The sequence below is a fragment of the Hyperolius riggenbachi genome, chromosome 2, assembly GCF_040937935.1.
Source record: "Hyperolius riggenbachi isolate aHypRig1 chromosome 2, aHypRig1.pri, whole genome shotgun sequence".
Taxonomy (NCBI): Eukaryota; Metazoa; Chordata; class Amphibia; order Anura; family Hyperoliidae; genus Hyperolius; species Hyperolius riggenbachi.
Window position 1 is genome coordinate 434312715 of NC_090647.1, and position 27397 is coordinate 434340111.

General features: G+C 40.0%; 1 protein-coding gene and 1 long non-coding RNA gene across 7 annotated transcripts in view; both read right to left on the reverse strand.

Moving 5' to 3' along the window:
- IL1RAPL1 (interleukin 1 receptor accessory protein like 1) overlaps window positions 1-27397 on the reverse strand; it is a 1893014-nt gene that overhangs the window by 1206715 nt on the left and 658902 nt on the right. The window lies entirely within an intron of this gene.
- Window positions 24638-27397, reverse strand: part of LOC137544542 (uncharacterized) — a 40215-nt gene continuing 37455 nt past the window's right edge. The window contains exon 3 of the long non-coding RNA XR_011025904.1: window positions 24638-24796. This is a non-coding gene — a long non-coding RNA (uncharacterized lncRNA). The remainder of the gene's footprint in view (window positions 24797-27397) is intronic.

The window sequence follows — 27397 nt, forward strand, 5'->3', positions numbered from 1 at the left end:
AGAATTACTTAGTACAAGTCTAGTGACAGTTGGCAAAAAGGTGCAGCTAGGTGAAGGCGCGAGGGGCAGGTACAAGTTATGAATCAGGCTGGAGTCTCTTTCCATGAAGAGTTGGACACAGGTTCATTTTACAGCAATACAGTTTTGCATTCACTGGACAAGAAAAAGTCAGCTTAGTAGTTCACAACAAACGTAATCATATCAATTTAGGGATTTATAAATTGCCACTAAGCTTCAGTATCTTAAGTGTGCTACAATGTCCAAAGGTCTGGCTCTATATCAACATTATTATGTCATAGAATAAATTATTGCCAAATATCATAAAATGCAATCTGTCTATTCTTGGCATTAGCATTGTATTATGGTCTCTAATGGTAAGCTGAGCAGATTTGAAATTTGTATAAAGTGGGTGTTAGTGTTTGTTGTTTTTATAATGTTCTATGGTGTGACAGAAAGGTTTTTTCTATATAGTTTTCGATTCACACAAATATTTAGGAGATGACATTGGCACCCTTCGCTACAGGGACACTTTGGCCTTGATTCACTAAGCACTAGACAAAAAACAGCAAAAGTATGGACTATTGTACTTTAGCAGCACTTTACTATATATAACTTTATGAATAAAATAACTTATTCATTACAATACTACTTTATACATTATTTAGTCAGTGTTTGTCTATACAGATTTAGATAGCATGTACGTTTTTACACACAAGACACAAAGCTGTAAAGCAAATGAGGCCATAGGTACCAATGATGAAGGGATAAAGCTTGAAGGGAACCTGAGATGGGGATTTAAAAAAAAATATGTATACATACCTGGGGCTTCCTCCAGCTCACTCCAAGCTGTTTATTCCCTTGCCATCCTCCTCCGCTGCCTGGATCCCCTGCAATACAGCTGCAAACTCCTCTAGTCTGGGGTGACCTGTGCATGCACAGCCTGGCCTCATGCGCGCCCCTACCGGGGGAGTGTTCTGTGCCTGTGCATTACTACTGTGCAGGCCCAAAATGCTCCCGACCATGGAAGCGCAATGGGGGAGCATGCATGGCTAAACTGCGCCTATACCAACTGATCTCAACTCAAGGACTTTTCATGGCAAACTGCAGAGGATCAAGGTGGCGCAGGAGAACGGTGAGGGAGCATTCAGACAGGCAGGGGCTGGATTTTTTTTAATTCCCCACCATGGGTACATTTTAAGTCAGGCAATAGATCAGTGTGTTCAGTGTAAGAATTTTATCAGTGAAATGGTTAAGAAGGAGATTTCATGTTGGGCATCTTGGTAGGGATAGGTAAAGGTTTTAGGCAGAAGTAAGGGGAAGTAAGAGTAGAGTTAGGCATAGGTCAGCGTACAGGTTACATATTGGCTCAGTTTAGTGTGATAGCTATGAGAGGTTAGTCAATTTAGTATAACTAACATCAGGATACATTTTTAATCTGGTATCTCTATAAAAAAGCATACAAAACTATGATATTGGTGCTGAAATATAATGGAGAAGGGAAAAAAATCCCAAGCAATCACCCACACACTCCAAAATAAAAAGAAAACAAAAGAAAAAGCTGAGATAGGCCGACTCCAGAGATGTGTGTCACATCTTCCATTAGCACAAATTCACTTTTACCGTCATCTCAAGCACAGAGGCTCAGCAAATAGGCTATTGCATCACGTCAAATGCTATAATAATGAAGGATTTAACTGTAGTGCGGAACACTTAAAAAAAGCTTGCACTCCAATAGCAACTGGGTTTGCAATGCTATTTTCTAGCAACCTTTGTGTGGCAAACTCTAATTTAAAAGAGAATGCAGGCTATAGCAGAAGATGAATGGTATTTTACATTATGGTTCCAATCTTTTCTCTTCTGCACATTCTCTACACTCCCAAAATCTATGTCCTCTGTTTTCTTATTTCTAAACTGAACTGTAATTTTCCATTTTCTATTACACATTATGAAAATCATACCTTCGGAAAATGATAAAATGAACTTTTCTGTGGGTTTCATTATTTTGCTGTGAGATGAGAAAAAGTTTAATACAAGTTGTTTATCTCAATTTAATTTTCTGTGCATTTAGTGAACATACTAGATTTGTCTTTGCTTTCCTCGCCCTCACCACATAACAGATAGGACCAATATCTGAACGATGTTCCTTCTCGTATAATTGGCTATCTTCTGGAAATATATTACAGTCTTTCCTGCTTTAGCATCTGCTATCAATGGCAAAGGGGAACGGGAATCAAAACAGAGAACATAAAATGAATAGATTATATTAAAAGAACCATAACTTACAGTAGCCGTTTACTTATAGGATATAGAAAACAACATATAAAACAAATATTGCTATGTATGCACAGTAGGAAACCTATATAAAGTGTATTTTCTAACTTTCAAAATGGGGGACGCCATAAATTATCACTAAAAGATATCAGCCTCAGACTGTGCATCTTAAATATGTTTTTTTTTCCCCCTGACAAGTAGCACAATTCTGGCATGATGTAGACAATCCAATTGAGGATGCATTTCACTTTTTTAAGACAAAACTGAAGGAAAAATGCCTCCAGAACAAGAAGGAACTGAAGACAGTTGCAGTAGAGGCCTGGCAGAGCATCACCAGGGATGAATCCTAGCGTCTGGTGATGTCGATGCATTCCAGACTTCAGGCTGTAGTTAACTGCACAAGTTAAGTACTAAAAAGTGAAAGTTTGATTAATGATTATTATTCTGTCCCATTACTTTTGGTCCCTCAAAGAGAACCTGTAACAACAAAAAAACTTCCCCTGGGGGGTACTCACCTCGGGAGGGGGAAGCCTCAGGGTCCCAATAAGGCTTCCCCCACCCCTGCAGCTGCAGGCAATCCAGTGCTGCCTCCCCCAGAGTGTCCTGCAATCCTCCCTCGACAAGCCTGACAAGCGCTGATAAACGATTATTTATTTACCTTTCCTGGCTCCAGCAGGGGCACTGTTGCGGCTGTCCGCATAGAGATAGGCGAAAATAGCCGATCTCTGTCGGGTCCGCTATACTCGCAGGCGCCTCCTGCGCCTGTGCAGTAGAGCGGCCCAATAGCGATCGGCTATTTCTGCCTATCTCCGAGCGGAGAGCTGGTAGTGTGCCTGCACTGGAGCCGGGAAGGTAAATATTTACATCCCTGCTGTTTGGGGACCTTTATCGCCGCCGCCGTGGGACTGAGGAGCATGGGGGAAGCCACAATAGGATCCAGAGGCTTCCCCCACCCGAGGTGAGTAGCCCCCAGGGGAGGTTTTTTTTTTGTTACAGGTTTTCTTTAACAAGTGGGAGGCAGATATGCAAATTGTTGTAATTCCTCCACTGTTCACCTGATTTGGATGTAAATACTGTCAAATTAAAGCTGGCAGTCTACAGTTGAAGCACATTGTGTTTGTTTAATTTCAAATCCATTGTGGTTGTGTTTAGGATTGTGTTGGTGTGCCAATATTTATGGACCTGAGTGTATATTCAACAGTAGTTAGTCTTCTGGGTGAAGGTTTGTCCCTTTTGACTTCTTTGTGGTTCAAGTTGGTGTTTTGGAGAAGCAGGAAAGCTTTGTTTAACTTATCTCTTAATTCCAACTTTAATTTGGAGTTTTCTTGGATGTGAGGCAGTCCTGCGAGGAAAACTTAAATACATTTTTATATATTTATTTACTACATTGTCCCAAGTGGATAACTTCTTGCTTGTGGAGGCATCTGTATTAGAAAGTTTATGTGCAGTTTAAAATAATAAATATAGTGTACTTTTGTTCAATTTCCTCTTAGCACATCTGCAATTTATGCTAATTGCTTTGGTGAAATTATATGAATGACAGCATTTCAAAAAAAGATTACATCATAAAAAACATAATCTTAGTGATGAGGGAAAGATTTTCCTAACATGCAAATGAGCTTCACCAAGGAGGGGCAAATTGGGCATTTTAAAACCACAGACCAATTAACACAGCTGCTGGTTAACTAGAACAGGCGTGGCTTTTTTAATCCCGAATTCTGCTTACTGGGTGTAGTGTGGCTAATTAAAATACTAGTGTTCTTTTTAAATTATTACTGAAATGGACACACACACACACGCACGCATGCACACACACACACACACACACTCACTCACTCACTCACTCACTCACTCACTCACTCACTCACTCACTCAAATCATTAATAAAACCACTGCTATGATGAACCAACCTTAGAAAATAATACTTGTTTGTTTTTTTATAATACAGAATACTTCCAATAAATGTATTGCTGCAACAAAAGATCATTTAGCTTTAGTTACTGCAACTTCTGCCAAAATTAATGATTGCCTTTGAGTGGCATGGCTCCTAATGAGCAAAATACAGTTCCCTCACACATGCTAATTGTTACAATGTCTCCACGTCCATCTGCTCATGTACACTTTTACCCACATGCAGCTTACTTAGCTGATTTCCATCTATTTCCCATGGATATTGATTGCATATACACAACGGAAGCAGAGGCACACAGGACAGATTCACAATATGCAGCCTTATCAGTGCCTGAAAAATGTCGTGTGTCAGTCAACAACCTGAAGATCTATATGTGGAAGAATCTAATATTTCTTCTCTTTTATTTTCATTTGAGTTGAGAGCAGCTTGCAGGGCCTGACCTAATAAATGTATCAGGAAATGGTTGCAAGGGGATTCCATTTCTCTGCAAGCATTCAGGCAAATAACCTGTGCTTGTCTTCTGAGACCTGATCAGTAAATAGCAATGCCAAACATATATGAAGTGAGGAACATAAAAACAGGAAATGGGCATGTTACTGATAGAGGTGTCATGTCATAAATGATTGCACATTTCCGTTCCCTGAGTGTGATACAGGGTTTATTATTTGATATAACTGAAATAAATGTTATGTGGAAGCTGTAGGAGTTCTTGCTGCTACTAGGATCTATTGTAGCTTGCAATGGCCAGTAATTCTTTTTAATCATAACAGAAACAAATGGAAATATTTTTCAAAAACACAATACAAAATATATGGTATACAAGTGTAGAACTACATGTAGCACAGGGTACCACAAACATGCATTACATGAATATTATGGCAAATGCTTACATTTATTTTTGTGCTTTGCTATCCACTTAATGCAAAGTTAACATTTATAAAAATCCTATTTGTGCACTTTTAGTGCAAAAAGGGCTTTTATAAAAAAAAAAAAGTCCAACTAATCTGCTAAAATGCATGTGTATGTAAGGGACCCTTTGCGGCCCCAAACAGTCTATCTTGCTAGCACGGAACTTTAACCACTTAAGGACCAGGGAATTTCTGGATGATCTGTGCTGCGTGGGTTCTCAAGGCTGTTCACTGTGAACTGACATGGAACGTTTCCATGGAAGCACAACTTCAACCTGCCGACGCCTATCGGCATTAGGTGGTCGTTAAGTGGTTAAAGTGCTTCAGAAGAAGAAAAAAAAAGCGACAACCATCAATCTTAAGTTGTTGTGATTGTCTTCTGGATTTGTCGATTGAGGTGTCGGCAGACATGGTTGGTCATGCTCCCACATCACTGGTAGAGTGGTAAGAATTGCAGCATCTCGATTCTTGCAGTTTATCTTGCTGTCTCTAGTTATAACTAAAGACAATTCATTTGTTCAACAAAAATTCTCTTCATCCAGAATTTATGAAATCCGTAGATGTGATTTCATGACATTTTCTGATTTGTGCCTCTCTGAACAGCTGTTCAGAATCATGTGGCCATGTTTCAAAATCAATCATATGCTTTTCTATGAATTCATCTTAAAGAGACTCCGTAACAAAAATTGCATCCTGTTTTTTTTCATCCTACAAGTTCCAAAAGCTATTCTAATGTGTTCTGGCTTACTGCAGCACGTTCTACTATCACCATCTCTGTAATAAATCAACTTATCTCTCTCTTGTCAGACTTGTCAGCCTGTTTCTGGAATTCTGCCAAGTTCTTCAGTGTTGTGGTTCTGTGATGCATCTCCCCCCTCCAGGCCCCTCTCTGCACACTGCCTGTGTGTTATTTAGATTAGTGCAGCTTCTCTCTGCTCTATTATCTTTTACAAGCTGGATAAATCCTCCTCTGAGCTGGCTGGGCTTTCACATACTGAGGAATTACATACAGGCAGAGCTGTCTGCACTCTGCAGGAAGAAACAGCCTGACACTTCAGTGGAAGATAGCTGCAGGGGGAAAGAAACACACAAATGATCTCTTGAGATTCAAAAGGAAGGGTGTATACAGCCTGCTTGTGTATGGATGTATTTTCTATGTGTGGACATACTGTACATCAACCTACTTCCTGTTTTGGTGGCCATTTTGTTTGTTTATAAACAAACTTTTTAAAACTGTTTTTAACCACTTTTAATGCGGCGAGGAGTGGCAAAATTGTGACAGAGGGTAATAGGAGATGTCCCCTAACGCACTGGTATGTTTACTTTTGTGCGATTTTAACAATACAGATTCTCTTTAACAAAAAAGGTAAATAGAGTAAACTGATCACCTCTACACATGATCTTCTTACCAATATGATGGGATCTCCAAACTAAAGATTTGTTGTGAAATGTGTAAATATATTTGGTTTAGCCATGTATACACGTTACTGTCTATAGGTGGGGATGTGTAAAGGGCACTACACTGACTGTGACTTAGTTTAATGTATTTGAGAGGGAGAGGAGGAGAAGGAGTTAGGAATGTTGATCTAACAAGGTTTCCATGAATGAAAATTTAAATGGAATGTAGCAATGAGAATTTAAATATGCGGAATTCATATTTTAAAAAATACATGTAAAAAAAAAAATGCATGTTATTTAACAGTTCACAAACACAGAAAATTTTAAAGCCCTGTAAATTAACTACTCTTGTCCCCTCCCACCTCATATAAGAACAGGGGCCCTATGCAATTACCAAACTCGCTAGCGCTAAGCGCTGGCAAGTTCTTAAATTAGGCGTCAGCAAGGCTGCCTAATGCAATTGCATTTAACACCCCCCAGGGTGGAAAAGAACTCGCTTGGGTGATATAATCGCCCAGCAAGTTCCTTTCCCCCTATGCAATTGCATTTTGCACCCCCCGGGAAGCGATGCTCCCCGCCACACATAGGTGCTAACTTTTCACCTGCTCTGAGCAGGCGAAAAGACCTATCGCTGCTGTCAGCAGGCTGCTTTTGGCATCTGGGAGCCACCTTTACTAAGTAAACCCCAGATGCCAGCTATTTAAATTGGTAAAGGAGTCAGTTTTGACTCCTTACCTATTTAAAATGTAACAAAAAAAACATACCTCCATCATTTCCGTCTCGCCGCATGTCCCACGATGCTCCTCCGCTCATCTCTGTGACTGTCAGTGTTTTTGGAGCCCGGCAAAGCATCTTTGAGTCTCCCGCCAGGGCTCCCCATTCGTCCACTAGGTGGCCCAATGAGAATCATCCTTATTCTCATTCGTCCAATTAGAATCAGGATGATTCTCATTGGGCCACCTAGTGGACGAATGGGGAGCCCCGGCGGGAGACTCAAAGATGCTTTGCAGGGCTCCAAGAACACTGACAGTCACAGAGATGAGCGGAGGAGCAGCGTGGGACATGCGGCGAGACGGAACAATGCAGGTATGTATCTTCTGAAGGTCCTGCGGTAGCGATGAGTGGCAGGAGGCGACTGGCGGCGGGTAAAAGCCTTGCGACGATGCGCTGGCTCTTGCGACGATGCGCGCGCATCTTCCCGGGGAGCGAAGCAGCAGTGTTGTGGTGCTGAAGGACAGCTCCACAGCACAAATGCCTGGCTCCACATCGCTGGCCACACAGGAGCATCGCTCAGCGAATACCTAGTATTCACCTGAGTTATGCTTCTTTACACAAGGACATCGCTCAGGTGAAACTGGCAATTGAATTTGCCGGTAAATCCTGAGCGATGTGAGGAGATAAGAAGCTCGCATGTTTTCAGGTTCTTATCTCCTCGAATTGCATATGGCCCCAGGGGTCTAGCAAAGCCTCCAAATACCTTTATTTATATATAAAACAGCTGAAGACAGTGTGAGCCACTCGAACTGTGCTCTCACTCATCAGTTACCATTTCTCCCTATCAGAAAGAATGTAGGAGTGATGTATGGCTGAGGTACCACTCACTCAGCTCCTCTCTCATTGAGGATCATTGGAGAGTTTGGCATGTGGAGAGGGGTGGACAGCCTAGCCTTTATTATTATTATTTTTTTAAGGTACATTATCTAATTTTTTTAGAGAAAATAGCATAAATAATAAATAATGATTCTCAAGAGTGGGAAATTAACACACATACAACCCACCAGCTAAGTGATAATTATCGGATCAATAAAGCATGGCCTTCACTTTAATACTGAGGTCACAGCAGTGGTGATATGACCACTACTGTTTTCATGAAAATAAAGGTAGGACTTTAAAAAAAAATGTTTAAAATGCCTTCACTTCACGTACATGATTACAAAAAGGGGAGGGGTATTCATTTATTAAAAAATAGACTGGGCAGGGACATAACAGAGTTTACTAAGCTCTAGATTAATGTTCTCAGATTCTATGCAGAATCAAATGGTAATATATCCGTGCTATTAACATTCAGTTATCATTTTACAATTCTGATGTTTATTTAGTCTTTTAACTATTCAGAAGATTACAATTAGGGAATAGCAATGGTCAAAACAAGTTCAAAAAGCCATTGTATCAAAGCAAAGAAAATGCTATGCAAATGCCTTTGTTTTACCTACTGATCTTCCTCTGCCACATTTTATTGGTATGGAAATAAAAAAGAGGTCACTTTCAAGGATAATTACTTTTTCTTCCTTGGGATGCTCCAATTTATTAAATATTGACTTCGCATGCCTTTCACAATAAACGTATTCCTCATCTATTACTTTTAAACTGCATCATTTATACTTGACACGATAATGTTTGTATGTGATTTTATTAAGTGACCAAAAGGTAAAAGTGTCACCTTATTATTGCTATTATGATCAGCAAGTAAATTTATTAAACATGTATTTTAAATAGCAAGAAAGAAGGTAATTTGCATACCACATATTTTAAACAATACAATACAATTCATTTTTAAAGGGATTAAAGGGAACCTAAACCCAATATAAAAAAAATGAGTTGGTGGCGGGCGGGATCAGAAAATCCAGGAGTGACATTGAGGGCACAGGATGGCTGCAGGGGGCTGGTAAAAGCCCCAGGTAAGTGAAACTCATTTTTTTCATTGGGTTTAGGTTCCCTTTAAATATATTAAACATTATTTTATGCATGCATGATACAGGACTTTTCATCATTAATACTATAAGAGCCTAATATGTGGGATTACATTTTAATTTGTACAAGAAAGTTTTTATGACATGTAAGCTATGATATAGGGCTTGAAATACATTAACCTATTTTGGTTCCTGGATGTAGAAACTACGTCCAGGAACCATGCGCGCTCCCGCGGCCGATCGCACGCGTGCACTCCCGGCCGCGGATTCGGTAGCCACGGAATCAATGTATCAGGCTATGGTGCCCGATCACTGATTCCTCTCCGCCGCTGAAAAAGCAACAGCTTCTCTCGGAAGCTGTGCTTTTTCTGGCTGTTCCCTCCCCGATGCGTCACTCTAAGCGTATGTTACGCTTAGAGTGACGTCATGTAAACAAACTCATGGCCGCCATCTTGTGGCCAAAAAGTAATACTACAACTGAAAGTAAAAAAAAATAAAAATTAACACACATTTACATTATAAATCTATTGTTTACCTCCCACCCTCTCAAAACTACCCAAATAAAATGTTTACTATAAAAAAAAAAACATTACAATAAAAAAAAACATGTAAATATTTACCTAAGGGTCTAAACTTTTTAAATATCAATGTAAAGATGAAATATTTCTATATTTTTTTTTATTTTAAACTTGTAAATAGTGATAGATGCAAAATGGAAAAAATGCACCTTTATTTCCAAATAAAATATTGTCGCCATACATTGTGATAGGGACATAATTTTAACGGTGTAATAACCGGGACATATGGGCAAATACAATACGTGAGTTTTAATTATGGAGGCATGTATTATTTTAAAACTATAATGGCTGAAAACTGAGAAATAATGAATTTTTCCATTTTTTTCTTATTCTTCCTGTTAAAATGCATTTACAGTAAAGTGGCTCTTAGCAAAATGTACCCCCCAAAGAAAGCCTAATTGGTGGCGGTAAAAACAAGATATAGATCAGTTCATTGTGATAAGTAGTGATAAAGTTATAGGCTAATGAATGGGAGGTGAACATTTCTCACATGAAAACGACGGAACGCGAATGGGTTAAAGTAGAACTTTAAAAAGGCGTCAAGAAAAAAAACAAAGGCCCCTTATTCAAATCACTTTAAAAGTTTTTATGTAAGCTAGAAGTACAAGATTAAGTTTGCAAATTTTTGTATCTCAATGTTGGGGAAAGGACCCCTGAAGAGTCATATGCATATCACCGCCCCCTGCTCAGTGCTATACTCCCTGCTGTGCAGGAATTACATCACTTGGATTCCCACTGGTCCACACATGCGTTCTAAGTCCTACCATTGTGTATCACCCATTGACTTGCATTGCTGTATAATCCGTGCAGTAGGCATGGATCGTGCAGTAACATGTGCAGTAAAGGCAATACACAGCTAAAGCATGTACTGGATTGTTGCCATTTTAACATAATATTAATTTCCATATGTGATACCTAGTGAATCCTGCAACTTAGTCACAGCTTGCCTGCCACATGAGCATTTGGATAGAGTAATTTACTAAACAGCCTTTCACCTCTATTCAAAGAAGATTGTCTTTCTTCCTGGCTACCAACAAAAAAGACAGACAAAATATTTTGTTTTCTATCCACCCTGGGAGAAAGATACAGCATGCTAGCTGTGAAGCATTTTCTTAATTAAAATCATGCCCTAAGCTATAGTCTAATTTAAAAACACCAGCGGGAGGTTTATTAAAGTTTATTATGAAAATAATCACCACTATTGCACACTTGCTTCCGTTCAATGCAATACAAGACAATTAGTGCCCTAGTTTGCCTCAGAACTATGTCAAGAGCTTTAGACTGCACAGGTCAATGAACTGTTATATTGGTCATTACAGGGCACCTTTCGGAATAAGATTAGGGAAAGTCATTAGAATACCAGCAGTCATGCTGCTAAACTAGCGCTGCTCACTCAAATGAATTCAAATAAAGCAATAGTAATGTGCAAGACTGGATTGGCATAAACAGTGTACTATGTAACAGCAATGTGCTCCTTATTTATTTATTTTTATAAAGAACTCTCGGTGCCTAATTAACACACCTTGTTTATGTAATGTCAGATTAAATGGGAAGTCCTGGTCACAGGGATGTGCACAAGGAGATGACTTATTTAAGATATTCCGTGGAGAACACAGACAGGATGTTGTGCTCACTTCAAACAGCCAGTCATGTTCAAAGAAGGTTTTATTTTTTTTAATGGTTATTATTATGCCATTAATATTTAATGCAGTTATTAATTCAGGTGTATTAGAGCCTAACTAATGTCAGAAGAAAGCAGGATATTTCTGAAAGGTAAATAACGTGCATGGAAATAAATGTGACATCTTTCCTCATACAGATTTCTAGGTTATTGACTGATGCACAGCCTGAGATGAAAGGGTGTCAAATTTTTTATACATAGCTGGGGCTTCCTCCAGGCCTTCCCCACGCAGATTGCTTTTTTGCTGCTATGCTCCATCTCCTGGATGCTCTGGTAGATGCACCGTTCTCTTTGTCAATCCGCCCACGTACATTCCCCTGTCATGCTCCTGCAGCTGGGAGTGTTCTGTGCCTATGCAGTAGTACTGTGCAGGGACAGAACACTTCTGGCAATGGGGTAGTGGTGATGCGCATAGCCAGGCCGCACATGTGCAGTACACCCTAACTGTAGACGCTAACAGGGCATCTACCGGAAAATCCAAGAGGCGGAGCATGGCAGCGGCGTGTCGCAGAAGCGGATATGACGTCGATAATGCAGTGCCATCTTTAATGGAAATATTTACTTCCATGCCGGCGTATGTGATGTGAACCCTTTTTCGTAGATTTTAAGGTATAAATAAGCCTTCTTCAGCCAGTTATTGTTTAGCCCCTGATGAAACTACGTTAGTGAAACCGATTGGGCGTGGCTGACATTTGGTTGGACGGCGTCCTGGTTGTATTGATTACGCTTGTTATCTTTCTGGGTCCATTTTACAAGGGCCCATATGTAAGTGCCTTTCATCAATTGTTTTTAGCTTGTCAGTGAGTAAAGTTTTAAAATTTGATATGCTTAGATGTGTTTTCAATATTTTTTATATACACTACAAGCTTTTGTTGATGGATGCAACTATTTTATCATTGGTGAACACCTGTACCCAAAACGGAGGCCGGCAGGGAAGACACCAGCCGCTGGTGGTATGATACCATAATTTAGACCCTGTAATTAAGGTCTAAACATCATTTGGTAAGCGCATCTTGTTTATGGGTGTTACTGATGATGGAATCCTGAGAATAGTGCTGAAGGTTTTATTGTTGTGGTTTTGAAGATGCTTCACTGGAGTGTTGGACTTCAGCAGCTAATCATATCTGGGACTTTTTTTTTACTATTTACTATATATTTATAGTTGCGCTGATATAATACATAGATACTTATATTGTCCTGTCACTTAAAGGAACACTAACAAACTAAGTGTTTTAAAATGACAATGTACAAAAAATGGTTAAGTAGCTGTGGAAACATTTTCCTACTTTTCATGTTAAATATCAGAGCCAAAAACTGTAATTCATTGTGTGTAGATTTTAGCTATGTTTGGAATGTCACATTTGCATAGGTGAACCTCTGCAGTGTGACATGCTAAGAACTGTGTAATATTGAAGCAGAGTTATATAAAACTCCTGTCAGGTGTCAGATTTCACACATACAATTATAATAACAATACACATGTTTGTGTTGCACATAAGGTATATTTCCTCTGCTCTCTGCAGAAAGCTCAGTCAGAGTCAGGCGGATTGTTTTTCTCACATGTACCTGGTTAACAGATGAAGTGTGAGGGAATTTCTTCCTCCCTCATGACTCCCTCTGCAGTCAGATTTGCCTTCAGAAAAGTGTGGAAGGAATTAGATAACAGTAAACAAAGAGATAAGTATTCAAATGTATATACCAGTAGTTAGCAGCACTTTCCAAACATTTCCTATCTCAATTGAAAAAAAATGTTAATCAATACTGTTCCTTTAACTGTCTCTCAGAGGGGCTCACAATCAAGTAAATACCATAGTCATGTGTCTATGTAGATACCATATGTATAGTATGTATCATAGTCGAGGGCCAATTTAGCCAATTAACTTTTTCAGTATGTTTTTGAGATGTGGAAGGAAACTCACACTATAATGATTCAGATGCAAATCTGCCTCAGCAAAGGTGCCACCTACATTTTTGAAATGGCACGCCAGTAAAAAAAATACCCTGCCCTAACATATTACCCCTAGCAACATTATCCTTGCATTTATCATTAACATTTTGCCCCTAAGATGCCTCACACTATCCTTATTGAACCTTCTAAGTGGCTGGATGCTGTAATAGTTAAGGGCTCGGCTCTGCCTGTTCAGTAAGCCAGCACCTATTCAGTAGGAGACCTTAGGCAAGTCTCCCTAACACTGCTACTGCCTATAGAGCGCATCCTTGTGGCTGCAGCTCTGGCGCTTTAAGTCAGCCAGGAGAAAAGCGTGATATAAATGTTATTTGTCTTGTCTAAGTTTATCATAATTTCCTCCTTAACACTAACCTATCGCTCATCTTTTGTTAACCCTTGCATGGACTAGAAGCCACAACAACAAAGAAAAAGCAGAGAAAAACATACTATTTATTATTTGTTTTATTACAAATGCCCATATTTAACAATTGTACTTTAATGTGTAACTTCAGTAGAACAATTAAGCATAATGATTTATCTATGCTTCATCTATAGGTAGATATTTAAGCTTAGCCTAGCACAAACAAACCTTAAACTCAGCATTTTCATTTATCTCAGTTATGTTCATTGTTCAATATTAAACCTGTTTATACACGGTAGACTACCTGGTTTTCTATAAATATGTTGTTTTTCCAAATCCCTATACATCCGAACATGAATTGCGACATCACAGTGTCAGAACTGGGAAATCAAAGTATACAGCTGACCTACGCTTCCTCCCCATCTGACACTTTGCATTAAGGTTGCTCTTGGATTGTACTTTAAGATAGGAAAGTTCACGTTTTACTGTAGGAAAGGTACGAACAAGAATTTCACCTAAAGAGTTTGCACTGAATAATCTATTAAAAAAAATGTGTGTTTATATTTAATAAAATAGTGAATCTGGTCAGAACTTCAGAAGCAGTTAATATTATTTACTAGGCTTTACATTTTAACATGTTTGTATGAAACTGTTAACTGGAATGAGTGGATTGGTTCACCTGAACCAAGTACTTTATTTGATGTTGTCAATCCACGACAGCATTTTTCTGTGCAACCCTGATCCAACTATCAGTGAACCTTTGGAGGTCTTGAGTTTTTATGCACCTTGTGTCCTCAGCACAGTAAGATATCTTTGTGATATATGAATCATATGTGCACTAACCGAAAACGTAACTTGACCTTGTTACCAAATACTGACGTAATGAAACAATATTTTTAAATGTACTTTTTTAAAGTGAACTTGTGAGCTAGTGGCCAGATTTTTGACACAATAAAATCCTCTTGAGGTAGATGAGCTCTGCTGAACTGAGCATCTTAACAGAAAATGTTGATTTAGGTGTGTGTAGATGAATTCTAAAGCACAAAGGGATTGTTTTTATATTCAGGCGTGATGCATAATGAAAAACCATACTTGCTCACTTAAAGAAACACTGAAGTCTCCTAAAATTCAGCTTTTTTTTTGCAAAAACCTCTTTAACATTATTGCCCTAACTAAAACGCTGCATCCCCGTGGCTGAACTGTAACTAAATCCCCCCAAATTCCCCTCGCAGCTCTGCCTCCATTCGCGTCAATCCGCACGTATCTCCGCCTCTCCCCGCCCCTCTCAGTGAAGGAAGACTGAGAGGGGCGGGCAGAGGCGGAGATAAGCACTGATAGATGCATGTAGAGGCAGAGCTGCAGCAGAAAGCTCTGCCTCTCACGGAAGCACTCCCTTCAGTGTGCCCCGGGGAGTTCAGGAGGATTTAGCTAGAGTTCAGCCACGGGGATGCAGTGTTTTAGTTAGGGCAATAATGTTATAGAGGTTTTTGCAATAAAAAGCTGAATTTTAGGAGACTTCAGAGTCTAATGAAAGCAGAATTATTGCTGATACCTTCTGTATAAAGAACACAAAATTATATTTAGGTTTGCTGAAAGCATTGTGATGAAGTTGGTTGGACTGTTGCAGTCATGATCATAGACTCTCAGTAAATAAAATAAATCCAGGTAAGTGGGCTTTTTCACTAGGCTGTGATCTGCTTCAAAAAGTGGATCAAAGCCCTTTAGCCGATCACAACAGCACCACTATTAACATGTAAATCATGGTGTTGTTATTCCACTAGTGTAATTCCTCTTTTCCCAAAATGCAATAGCTGGCCTGCTTGATTTTTGGTGCGTTTGCGCTCCTATAGCCAACGGATCATGGCACTAGTGCTGCAAAATTACAGTAGTGGAAATGGAAGGTACTGCTATAGCAACACAACACAATTGTGCTTGTGATTGTGTTACCTAGTGGAAAAGGGCCCATAGTCTTAATTTATTAAAAACAGTACATGCTGTGGGTGCATGTACATGACTATAATCAACATTCCTTCTTATGTTCTGACCTTATCCATGTAAAAATCTCCTACTTGCTACCTTTCTGCTTAAAATGAAGCATCTGCAGGTAGAAATCTTGTTTTGATTTTATCACATGACTAGAAGCAGGTGTTTTGAGCAGACTAGCTCTTTAAACTACAAGGCAGAAATAATAGACTGACTCTCTCTGAGGAAACTGCAGCATATAATAATGAAAGACTCTGATTTACCCAAAAGAGTTTTTTCTTTTAACTTTTACTAGTTTGTTTTAGTTGTATGTAGATATACTGTAGTTATAGTGGTGTGGATATGTTTTATTTACAGTGTCAAAAAAGTATAAAAAAAATACATACAATAACATAGAGTATATAGGCTGGCTAAGTTTACTACCAAAATAAAGAGACAGCATTTGATAATACCTTTTCAAATCCTATAAAGTGATCAATTTTAGGGGGGGGGGGGGGAGATACAAGTTTAAAGGGACTTCGATGCTCTAAATATAAACAAAATTGGTACTTACCTGGGGCTTTCTGCAGCCCACCGTAGGTCAGGAGGTCCCCTGGCGTGGTCCTGGCTCCTCTCCCGGTACATCCGCCGCATACCGCACTGCCGACACCCGGGCCAGGTGTCGGGCTCCCACTTCCTGAACTGGGACGCTCTTCGTCATTGCGCCGGCCGCTGCGTGTCATCACAGCGGCCAGTGTGGCAGTACTGCACATGTGCGATTTAATCGCACAGATGCAGTACTGTCACGCCGGCCGCTGTGATGATGCGCATCGGCTGGCGTAATGACGAAGAGCATCCCGGTTCAGGAAGTTGGAGCCCGAGACCCGGTGCGGGTGTCCCCGGTGCGCTATGCAGCGGAGGGACCGGGAGAAGAGCCAGGAGGACGCCGAGGGACCTCCCCGACCTACGGTGGGCTGCAGAAAGCCCCAGGTGAGTACCAATTTTGTTTATTTTTAGAGGTCAGGGTCCCTTTAAAAACTAGGTTCCTACATGCTACATGCTCAGGAAAGAAAAACAATAATATCCCCTGCATTTCCAGACAAAAAAAAATCTAGTTTAGTGCCATTGGCTTCTTGTCTTCCATATCAAAGGTTTTTTATATTCAGATGTACAGGGTGATAATTGTTCCTCAGACTGCGCTGAGCAGTTTCATTTCCAAATGCAAAAGATCTACACATCTTTTCCAGAAAAAAAAGGCTGATTTTGATTTGTACAGTCCAATGTGGGATACGCCACAATAAAATCAATATACAATCAGACTCCAATCCATCTCTACTATGGAGCCTGCATTTATTTCTGCTATGAGAGCTATTTGTGATATTGCACACGTGAGTGTATCTTGTTGTACAGAATAGATTGTCTAGTCAACAATGCAGCATCTTGAAATATAACCCAAAGAAATGCTTCAGTGCATTAAAGGCATGACCATAATGTAAGTCACAATATTATATTACCATACTCCAGATTTCACGTAAAGCAATGTTATAGGAAAATGTGCATTAGTAAACCAATGTTATGTAAGTATGTACAGTAGAAAATGACACAGATGTTAATAAGAAAAAAGTTTTATTTTAAGCTTGCTTTAAGAAAGTTACAATTTCAAAATCAATGCCCTAAAATGGATTTAAATATGTGCAAGGATATGTATTTTGTGTATTGTAAGAATGGTTTAAAAAACTAAACTCAAAATATTGCAGAGCATCATGGAGGCAGAGCATCATGGAGGCAGTCCTCCCGTACAGCTGGGAGACATGAAAAATGACAAAAGAGGTAAGAAGAAAGCTTTGGAAAATGCTGCCTTAGAAGCATACTGGCCAAATATTATTTTAAGCAATGAGTTGTGTGAGAGAGCCAAAGAAGAACCAGTGGATTACAGATCAAATGAAGAAAGCGGGGTGGAATGGTCACGCTCTTTGCAAGAACAATGCCATTGAGAAAAGAAGCCATAAAGTGGAATCCTTAGCTGACTCAGGACCGGGGTAGGTAGAATCTATGTCGCCTCTGTGGTTCTCTAATTCTGATGCAGCATAGATTGTACTCTGTGGCTTTCCATAGTCCCAAACTGATCACTGCTTGCTGCGGTAGTAAACTGTCATGTGACAGCTGAGCTTCCTCCTATCATTAAGTGTACAGTCTCATTGGCTCCTTACCAGGTGATCACTGTGACTCAATCACAGAATGCCTGGGTTACAACAAGGCTCTGGACCTTAAGGGGCCAGAGCAGCGTGGTTTATAATCGGTTAAGGTAGAGGGAAAAGAGGCAGACCAAAAGCTACTTGGAGAAGAAGTGTGGAGTAGGAAATAAAGAATGCAAGGACACTATGGACTGAGATAGGCAAGATCGCTCAAGACAAGAAATGGTGGAAAGCATTTACTAAGGCCCTTTGCTACAGTGGGAGATATAGTAATTAAATTAGAAAAAGTAAGTAATAATGGTTTCACATATATCCATGAATACTAATATTTGTGTATGGGGAAGGGAACAGAGAATCCATATTTTATTTTTTACTGTGTATCTTGTTTTTATTATCTTTGTTTTCTTACTTAGTGAAGCTGACATGGCTGTAACATAACACCATTTGATAGTGCATACTAGTAAAAGGTTCTCCTTAGGCATGTATACATGCACAGCTAGTGTCAGCTCTTAGGTGTGAACTCAATCACTACAAGGAAAGAGCATGTATATAGGCGCATCGCCTGGGTATACCTGAGTGGCGTGTACTACTTCTCTGGATAGAAGGGATGACAGTGCTGAATATGTACACACACTAAATTGCTCTAAAAAAATAAAAAATAAGCTTCTGGTATTTCCCCTGTCACTGAAGGAGATCAGATGCATAGACCTCCTGACCTTCATTCAGTTGCAATCACATCATTGATGTGAACCTGGAAGTCCTCACTCATCTCCTCCCTTTCTGGCCATCATCAAAGCTCTACAACCGTTCAGAACATAAATGATATGGAGACAAGTCAGGGAAGGTCGGCAGCAGCATCTTCTTATTCATTCTGAGGGGCAGCACTTAATAATTCTTAGCATCAATTTGTGCACCTGGCTGTGTCAGCACTAGTGATGAGCAGAAATTACGCCTATACGTAATTACGTATCATAATCGTAAAGCAACATTTCAGAAAAAAATTGTAATTGATTTTGCATGTAATGGTAATATTTCATAATTTTTTCACTTTTTTGCGTAATTTTGTCCCAAGTTTGGCTATTAATAGCAAAGCCCCCATACAAACTATTGACATAAAATTGCTACATATGTTAAGGAGGATAGTGGGTACAAGACAAAGAATAATTTTTCAAGACTTTATAAGATTTTATAAAATGCAAAGAAAAATGGTTTTTAAGCTGTCATTTTTGGTGTCAATAGCATGTATGGGGGCTTTGCTATTCACTGCTAAAGTCGGCACAAAATGAATCCAAAAATTACACAAAATTTTACGTAAAATTACGAATGACTATACGAAATTAAATGAATTTACAAATCATAATTAGGTATAGGGTAATTGCGAAAATTTAGATGAAATTTTGCATCGGAAATAGCTTATTACGATCATTACTAGTCAGGACCACAGAGAGATACGGAAAGACACCAATGATGGAACCCTCTTATAAGGTTGGGATCAGGTACCCTGCATGAGAAATCCAGTAAGTAACTGCGTAAGTAAGTAACTACGTTACTCCTATGTGACAGAGACAACTCATTCAAGTGTGTGTGTGTGTGTGTGTGTGTGTGTGTGTGTGTGTGTGTGTGTGTGTGTGTGTGTGTGTGTGTGTGTGTGTGTGTGTGTGTGTGTGTGTGTGTGTAGAGGCGGGAAAAGGTCCTCCAGCACCCAAGGCTGAGACACCAAAGTGTGCCCCTCCATCCCTCCCACATACTCATTGCTATTAGACTAAGAGGTGCCCCAGGGTCCCCAACACCTAATGCTGGGTACACACGATGAGATTTCCGGCTCGATTCAATTATTTCAAACATGCTCGATCGGATTTCGATCGTTCCTGCCGTCCATTTTGCATACTTAACATGAAAAAAACGATCGAAATCCAATCGAGCATGCTTGAAATAATCAAATCGATCCGTTCGATCCCGCGAATCGAGAGGGAAATCTCAACGTGTGTACCCAGCATTAATCTATAGTTATCTGGCTTGCAGTCACTGCCATGTATCCTCCTTTCTTATTTCTCTCTGCTTAAAAAACAATAGGAGACTGATAGCTGAGTTAGTTGTGTGCCCCTTCCTACACTGTGCCCTGAGGCTGGAGCCTCTCTCGCCTCGGCCCAGCCCTGTGTGTGTTATTTAGGTATGCTGAACATGGCAAAAATTAGATCAAGTTAAGGAAAGGCTACATCAGAATTAAAGGACAACTGTAAGGAGAGGAATATGGAGGCTGCCATATTTATTTCCTTTTAAGCAATACTAGTTGCCTGGCTATCCTGCAGATCCTTTACCTCTTGGGGCCTGTTTCCACTACACGCAGATTTGATGCAGATTGGATGCAGAATGGATGCAGAATGGATGCAGAAAAACTGACTCCAATGAATGCCTACTGGCCTGTTTCCACTAAACGCGATTTTTCTGATGCAGATTTTCCCATAGGTATTCATTGGAGTCTATAAGGGCCTGTTTCCACTACACGCAGATTTGATGCAGATTGGATGCAGAAAAACTGACTCCAATGAATGCCTATGGGAAAATCTGCATCAGAATAATCGCGTTTAGTGGAAACAGGCCCTTAGGCATTCATTGGAGTCAGTTTTTCTGCATCCATTCTGCATCCAATCTGCATCCAATCTGCGTGTAGTGGAAACAGGCCCTAATACTTTTAGCCAGAGATCCTAAACAAGCAAATGCAGATCAGGTCTTTCTGACATTATTGTCAGATCTGACAAGATTAGCTGAATTCTTGTTTCTAGTGTGATTCAGACACTACTGCCGCCAAATATAGCAGCAGGGCTGCCGGGCAACTGGTATTGTTTAAAAAGAAATAAATATGACAGCTTCCATATTCTTCTCACTACAGTTGTCCTTTAAGTGTGTCGTTTGATATATTTTGTGGCTGGTAATTTTGTATAAGCATACTACAGTACTATTTCAACTACATGGAACTGAGCAAACTTTTTAAAAGGTACATTTTTCATTATGGTGAAGGATCAAAACGCTCAAAACCCCCTACCGATTCGACCAATGGGTGCAGGATCTGGGAAGCCAGGCCAATTCAGGAATATGCACAAAAGGATCCGCAGACCAACAGTGGTGAAAAAATGCTGGTTATTCTTTATTCAGGTAATCCACATGGCAAAGGTAAAAAATCACAAGGTTCAACTGACGCGTGTCGGGCTTACAATCTGCCCTTAATCATAGTTCAACATAGTTTAACTATGATTAAGGGCAGATTGTAAGCCCGACACGCGTCAGTTGAACCTTGTGATTTTTTACCTTTGCCATGTGGATTACCTGAATAAAGAATAACCAGCATTTTTTCACCACTGTTGGTCTGCGGATCCTTTTGTGCATGTACATTTTTCATTCCTGTATTTCTTTCTCATGCAAATGTATTGTGACAATCCATTTTTAATGATAAACGATAAGTAACCTTGAAAGGATTTCCTTTTTTCTTTTTTACTTTAGCAAGTCTGATCGTAATTTATGTCATTCGGTGCAGCAGTTCATTATGTAAATGTAATGTATACTAAAAACTGTCAAGAAAAAAAATCTCTAAACAATGAACAAGTGCCCTCAAGGATCTCGCCTCCTCTGCCAGCTGTTGTATCAGTCATTGTGCAAGCTGGTGGGGCGAGACTCTGTCAAAGAGGCGAACCCTTTTTAACTGTGCTCTATGCAAAATAGCCAAAGCTTTGTTGGCTTGATGAACCACTGTCAGCCTATACGTTTCTAGTGATGATAGTGATTAGAAGTTAGGCAGCACTTACTGCTTCCTGTGCCTGTAGATTGTATAAATCTGGACTGAATGCTAATAAGCAGAATTTTTGTTAACTAGAAGATATACACTTACAGTGTAATGTGACTTGTTGTGAAAAAGGCACCAAACACCTTAAAGCGTACCTGAACTTAGAACTTCCTCTCTGCTCTATAAGATAAGCAACAGCATAATATCCTTTAAAGAAAAAAATATTTATTTGTTACAGCTGAGGAGAATTATTTATCTATTTTATTTGGGCTTTTTTGTTGATTAGGGGGTTTGTATTTTTTGATATATGTGATTAATAACAATAAAGCATTTTTTTACTCTTTTTCATGCACCAGAGAGCCAATTCTCATGTATTCCTTTTTTTACTATTAGTTTCATTAGCATGTGCATGGAATAGATATAATCTTTTGAGCTATATACATTTATTGATGTTGTATGTTTCCCATTTGACGTTGTTCCTCCGTTTTTGAGTTATTTCTATGTATTTGTTACAGCTAATACAAATCCTGCAATAGATCTGCAGTGCTCCCTGCTTTCATGGAAGCGGACATATTGTTAACATCCCGCGTTTACAAATTAGCTGCTCTGCCATGGCAGAGGTGATGCCTGAGCTGACAAAGCTGAGAGATCAGATTAGGGTGGTGATTAGTCACAGGTGAGGGGGGATTAGACAGGCTAAATTCTCTATATACATACAGGGTACATTTCTCCGTTTTCTTTTTGTCCTGTGCAAAAGTTCAGGTCCACTATAAAAAGCCTAATAATACATGTTAAAGAACAAGTGACACCCATGCTAACCTAGAAATAAAAAACACATATATAAGTAGATAAATACTACTTCTTCTTACATAGCAGATGTATTGTGCTATCCACGTAATGATTCCTGTGAATTTTATAAAGGAAAAGCAGAAAATCCTATTCTAAGCGGTGGCCATCTTGCCAAGCTAATGCTGACATCATATTCTCCCTGACTCTTGTTTTCCCCCCTCCCTTCTCTTGCTCATTGTGTATTCATTAGCTGCCCTCCTCCCAGAGTCTTCAGACACTCCCACTGAGATGTATACTAACAACTGCACTGTCTTTTTTTTAATTTACACATCCAATCACTGAGTCACCTCAGCCTTGCTTGTAAATACAAGTAATCAGAGGGTGATTCTGATAAACAGCTAGGCATGGAAATAAATGGAAGAGGAGGAATATATTATAGATGAAAATAACTCCCAGCATTCAACTCTTTGCCACTGTTTGGCACTAGGGCCATTGCCTAAAGTATGTGATAACTACAAACCATGACAGCAGAAAAAGTTTTACAAGTTTTAAAAGCAGGATTAGCATTTTTATCACTTAATACACTCAGACCAGTTGCTACTGAAATTTGATGTTAAATGATGTCCTTAAAGTGTACCAGAGCTGAGATAATATAAAAGTTTTATAGATACCTGGGGCTTCCTTCAGCCCCATATGCACTGATCGTTTCCATGTCGCCATCCTCCGTCTTCTGGAGCTCTGGTACCGGGTCCCATAACTTCCTCCAGTCGCAGCAAGTCTGCGCAAGAGAAGTTCGCTCACTACTTATCTCTTTGGCAGCTGCCGGAGAGATACGTAGAGGGTGCACTTTTTTGCGGAGACTGGCCTGCGACTGGCTGAAGTTATGGGACCTGGTACTGATGAGGGAGAAGACTGAGGATGGCGGCGTGGGAGCTATCCATGCGGATGGGGCAAGAGGAACCCCCAGGTATGTATAAAACTTTTATACTATCTCAGCTCTGGTTTCCTTTAAGATGCGGTTAGTGGCACATTGATCCATTTCAAGACAGCATTGTTTTTTTGTTTTTTGTTTTTTTTTAATACAGTATTTTGCAATATACTTTATTAAATGCCCTTACAAAGTGCGTAGGCTGAGCTGACCCTCCTGTTTTTATTCAAAGTACACATTGACATTATGTATATGTGTCTATGGGCTTTCAATGGTCTTTTGGCAATTTCAGCTGCTCGAGGACTTGCAATTGCAAACCTTAAACCATTCATTTATTTCAAAGTAAGGAACATTACAATGTAATCCTAGCTTTTACCAAATGATTAAGTGTTCAATTCACCTTTCTTGAACTGACGAGTAAACCTCTGGGAGTGTATATATGGCAGAAGTTCACATAGAAACTAAAGAGTAACTGCAATCTCCTGGAAAGTCCCTCAAACATTTTTGATCTTTATTTGATAAGGTTCAGGTTTAAACTTAAAGGGACTCCGAGCTCAAAATAAAAACAAAATCAGTACTCACCTGGGGCTTTCTGCAGCCCAGTGTAGGTCGGGAGGTCCCACGGCGTTCATCTCACTTTTCATGCAGGGCCTGGTCAGAAATGGCTACCTGGCGGCCCACGATGACACTGGGCCCGAGTGTTGGGCTCCTTCTTCCTGAAACATCACATTTGTCATCACCAAGCCGGCCGCCTCGCGTCTTCATGGCAGCCAGTGTGACAGTACAGTGCATGCATGATTTAATTGCGCAGTACTGTCACGCCGGCCGCCGTGATGTAGCGAGGCGGTCGGCGTGGTGACGACAGACGTGACATTTCAGAAGGAGGAGCCTGACACTCAGGCTCAGTGTCGCCGGGGGCCGGCAGGGAGCCATTTCTGACCAGGTCCGGGGTGAAGAGCCAGATGGACGACGTGGGACCTCCCGACCTACACTGGGCTGCAGAAAGCTTCAGGTGAGTACCGATTTGAATTTTATTTTGAGGTCGGAGTCCCTTTAAAGCAAACCTAAAGCAAAAGAAAAAAGAAAAAAAGAACTTATGATATAATGATTTGAATGTATAGTATGGATAATGAACAGAACATTAGTAAAAGAAATGAGTCTCATATTTTTATTTTCAGTTATTTAACTGTTTTAATAACACTGCATCATACTGTCAAAGTTGCAGTTTTAAAATCACAGTCTTTAAAGCTATAAAACAAAGCAGAAATAAACTCTTGAACTTTCCTGCAGTAAAACCTTATCCAAGGTGCCTTTCGCTGTTTCCTGGAAAGCAGGACTGTATCCGATCCAGTGGGTCAAATAGCTCAGAAAAGTTCTTTTGCATAGATAACAGCTTCCTGTAATGGGAAACAAGATTCTTTTCTTTGCTACTACTGGTCTATTTCTTAGATGAACTACACATATAATTCATTATCTCATACATTTATTTTCACTTCAAAAAGTAGGCTTGCAGATGGTTTTAAAAAGGGTAGTACCTTTTCACTTTCTGAACAGCAGGGTTACTGTGAAAGGATGATGCTGCCTCCTGCACTAACTGCTTGTTTGACACACCATTGTACTTCCCATAATCCCTAGCAGTGACTGTTAACTGTTTATATTCTTCAGAAGGAGGTCAATAAGCAATCATGGAATGCCTGAGCTGTGAAACTCGTTGTATGGGGTTGGGAGTTTAACCTGCCATCCCACCCTGACTTCCTACCTATATTCTGCTGGCTGCTGTCAATTTGTAATTCCAATAGCCAATGAGTAACAATGGGTGCAGGAATAGAAACATAGTAACTGACTCCTAATTTCCTCCTAACACTGACAGCACAGTCATACTGATATGGCTGCTTGATAAAGATAAAAACAATAACTTAATAAACATATGAAAAAAATATATTTTAACATTTTGCCTGAACTTCCACTTTAAAGAAGACCTAAAGTTCAAATTCCAGAGTGAAGAAAAGTACAAGAAAAGTAAAAGTGAAGAAAAGAACAACTATAGTTGCTCCCTCTCTTTTTTTTTTTTTTTACTTATTGCAGCAACAGATGATTTGTGTATTAAGCAGAAGGGAAGCACTGTGACAGCTCTGGTATGTGCCATAGTGTGTCTGTCACTGTGAAATGTAGTTAGCAGTACACTTTGTTTCCCTTCACCCCTCTTCTCCATTGAGTGACAGACCCAGTGGCACATGACTCACCTGAGCTGCTCCAAGAGCTCCCTGTAACGAAAAATCCGCAACACCGGATGGATTGCGGAAATATGGTCGCATCCAATCTGGCAAGCGGACTTTCAAATGCGGGATGCGGAAATTCGTCCGCATCCGCTGCGCAAAGCCGTTCGAGCACTCTGCTCCAAACTCACTAGCATGCTGCTCACCAGGGCTCTGCCATCTTGCCTCTAGGGGGTGCGTGCGTGCGCCAGACACGCCTTTATACTCTTAGAAAGCATGTCAGCTGACCTGGAGGTCAGCTGACATGTTAGCCTGCTCTGATTGGTTGCTGCCTGGGGTTGAGACTTCTCTCCCAGGCAGTATATAAGGAAGTGCCTTTCAGTCACACTTCGTCTGTGTTTGCGATACCCTGTGTCAGCACTCAGACCTAGTCAGCCTTGTCTCTGATATTGTGTGATATATTAGTTTATCGCCAATATATACACATATTATACTGTTTGATTTATCGTGTATGATTCTGTGCCTGTCTTGACTGCTCTTCTGCTTCCTGATTCTGTACTTCACCAGCCCGTACCGTTATCGACTATTGGCTTGGTTTCCGACTATTCTCTTGTCTCACGTTTCTGTACTGCTGCCGCCTGATCTGTTGCCGAACCTCATTTTGTCTAACCTTTCTCCCTTCAGTGGAACGTCTCCCACTGTAGGGTTCTATCAGAGGCTTGCCTCTTTGAGACGACCGCCACTAGTAAACCCTTGCTGCTAGAGGCCGAGACTCCTCCACTCCGTCCTTTGGAGGATCTCACACACGGGGTTCCCATTCAGAGGTAACCACACCTCTGAGTAATTACGGTGTGGTGGATATTTCCACAGACTTGAATTTACACTGTATATTATTATTGTTGTCTGCTGTTCCAGCTTGCTGGAGGTTGTATCTCTGTGCCCTATAGAGATACTCTATTGTACCAAGCACCCTCTTGCATACGATTGTATCGTGTCACGCTATACTTGCATTATTGGTGATTCTGCAGATCACCATATAATCAGGTGTAGCATCTGTATTATTGGTGATACTGCAGATCACCAATAATCAGAATAGCTGTGCTTGCTGACACCAATCGTTACACTCCCCCACCCTCCTAAGACACTATTTCTTAGACAACTTTGCAAGGGCGGAGAAAAATTGCCATGGCAGTTTTTCAGGAGGGGGCGTGGCTATACAGAAAAACCTGTATTTTCTGGCACAAGAGATCAGTTTTTAGATATTTATCCATGCTACTCTATTATAACTTATTTGGACTGTGCTGACAGTGTGGAGTTTATTTTTACAGTTTAGGTCTGCATTAATATTATGTATGTGTTTTGGCAGATGGTCCAGCCTTTCACACCAATTTCCATTGTTTTTTACTAAAAAAAAAAATCATACCAAGGACATTTAGTAACTTTCTGCACTGAGATAAATGGATTTTTTTTTCAGTGATCTATATTTGTAAGCTTACAAAAGCACATTATAAGCAATAATTTATTACGTACCCTTTCATTATATTTTTTGACAAATATTTGGTACACTTTTTTTTCTTTTCTTGTAGCACATAATGACACTTTTCCTTCTACAAACAACATAATTACTATTTCAAGGAGAGTATGACTTTGGAGAAGCCCAGCACATAAAAAATCTCTGTGATACCTAAGGCAAACTACTGACTGACAATGATACAGCAGAATTTGGGTTATGATAACACCACAGTTGCCATTTCCCCTTCATACGGCAATGTTTTAACAACC